Below are 2289 nucleotides of genomic sequence, written 5' to 3' on the forward strand. Positions count from 1 at the left end.
TCCATCCATCCATCCATCCATCCATCCATCCATCCATCCATCTATCTATCTATCTATCTATCTATCTATCTATCTATGGATGTCACGTCAGAAGTGGCGACGACTACTGGTGGTGATAACTGGCACAGAAATGGGCAGCATGACCAGCCTCTGATGCACAGGGCTTCGAGCAGAYATTGCATAAGGTGCATCGGCTGGATCTGGGTTTTATCACCTGAGATGGGCTTGTTGGATAGTATGTGTCTGGTTGGTCTCAAACAGTTCAACTCCCTTTACTACTTCACCTCTCCAGAGTGGGCGGTTTTACACTTGTAGCTGAAAGTTTTTGGCAGAAACGCCACACTTCTTGAGGGATTCTTTTAGGGAATCCTTGAACTCGGAGTTCACCACAGGCGAGCTCACCATAGAAGAGATGTTTGGGCCATTGATCTGTAATATAGATCAATGGTTTGGGCATCCTAAGATCACTCATGCGCACAAGATGGCCTGACGATTGTAGTTGTCTTTTAATGATGGTACTCTCCACCGACTGGCATTTAAATCTCTGAAGAACTTCAAAGTTTGACACTTTTTCCTCCCAGAATATGTTAAACATCTTCCTAAGACAGCGTTCCTGGAAGGCCTCGAGTTGTTGAATGTGTCGACTGTATGTTGTCCAGCACTCTGCTCCATAGAGGAGAGGACTTAAGACAACAGTGCGGTTTACAGCAACCTTTTTAAATGAAGTTATGATTTGGCTTTTCCATCCTCTATCCTGCAAGTGTCCGAAAGATGTCCATTGTTCGACATTGTTATTTTATGTCCTGATGCATCTCAGTAATCCAGGTAGAAAAAATCAAAAAGAAAAAATAAGTAGGTCCTCTGGACGGGTTCTTCTTTAGTGAAACATTTTGTCTCTCCTCCAAGAGACTTCTTCAGTCTGATGAGTTTCAGGTGAACTCAGCCTTATAAGCTCCGCCTCCACATGGACAAACAGGTTAGTCACATGCAAAAGAGGCCCATCGACTAACAATAGGCTTGATTAGTTCTATTGTTCATAGAGGGTCATGTGCCCCATCACCTGACCCATGTCGTGTTATSTGTATGTAGTGAATGCAAGCGGGGGTTCAACGTCCAATAGACGTTTCCAATAGAGTCAATCAAGCCTATTGTTAGGCGATGGCCCTCTTTTGCATGCGACTAACCTGTTTGTCCATGTGGAGGCGGAGCTTATAAGGCTGAGTTCACCTGAAACTCATCAGACTGAAGAAGTCTCTTGGAGGAGAGACGAAACGTTTCACTAAAGAAGAACCATCCAGAGGAACTACTGATTTTTTCTTTTGGATTGTTATTTTACATTACATATTCTTGTTTGATTAGTATTACTTTTTAGAAATTTGATTTCACTTTTACATTGAACTTCTATTTTTCTTATTTATTTTTCTTATAGTGACCATGACTGATTGACAATACAAACATGAAACACCCAAGGGTGTTAATACTTTTTTATAAACAATGTACTCTTCCTTTTCAGATGTGTAAGGTGTTCATGCCAGATGCACTAATGCACCCCCATACCATCAGAGAGGCGAGCTTTTGAACTTTGCACCAATAACAGGACAGATACTGTAGGTGTACCCAACAGTTCACACGTATAAGATCAAATCTCTTTCAATCCTACTTAGAAGAACAGGTAAAGAAAATGGAGCAGTGAATGATTTCTAAAATGAATTTCAAGTCTCTATTCATTTAACCACATTAAGTTTTTCACTTTACTTCAGTTCATTTTAAATGATGTTTGATTCAGATAAAAAGCATTAGTGGATTATACAGTGAACTGTGTTTACAAATAATGATGTATGGAAGTGTTCCTGAGTCCATGCAGTGATGTCCAGAACAGAGCCAGACTCAGTGAGGGCCCGAAGATCACGACCATTCAATAATGACTTTCAGCCTCTGAGCTGAGATTAATAATATTAAAATATTGAAACCTATTGTGGTTGTACATTAGAAAAAAGTCAGTCAAAATTTACTCCTGTGTATAAGACTCCTAACTGGAACCTCCAAATTCACCCACATCTCTCCCGATCCTAGCAGAACTTCACTGGTTTCTGGTTCAGTTCAGAATCCTGGTCCTCACCTTCAGAGCTCTTCATGGCCAAGCCCCAGAATACATTAAAAGTCCTTACAACCCCAGACGAGACCTCCACTCACAGGATCAACATCTCCTCATGGTTCCCCTCACTCACTTTGACCCGTGGTGACCGGTCCTTCTCCTCTGTGGCCCCCAGGCTCTGGAATGAACTCCCT

This window comes from Austrofundulus limnaeus, unplaced genomic scaffold (genome assembly GCF_001266775.1).
Source record: "Austrofundulus limnaeus strain Quisiro unplaced genomic scaffold, Austrofundulus_limnaeus-1.0 Scaffold800, whole genome shotgun sequence".
Taxonomy (NCBI): domain Eukaryota; kingdom Metazoa; phylum Chordata; class Actinopteri; order Cyprinodontiformes; family Rivulidae; genus Austrofundulus; species Austrofundulus limnaeus.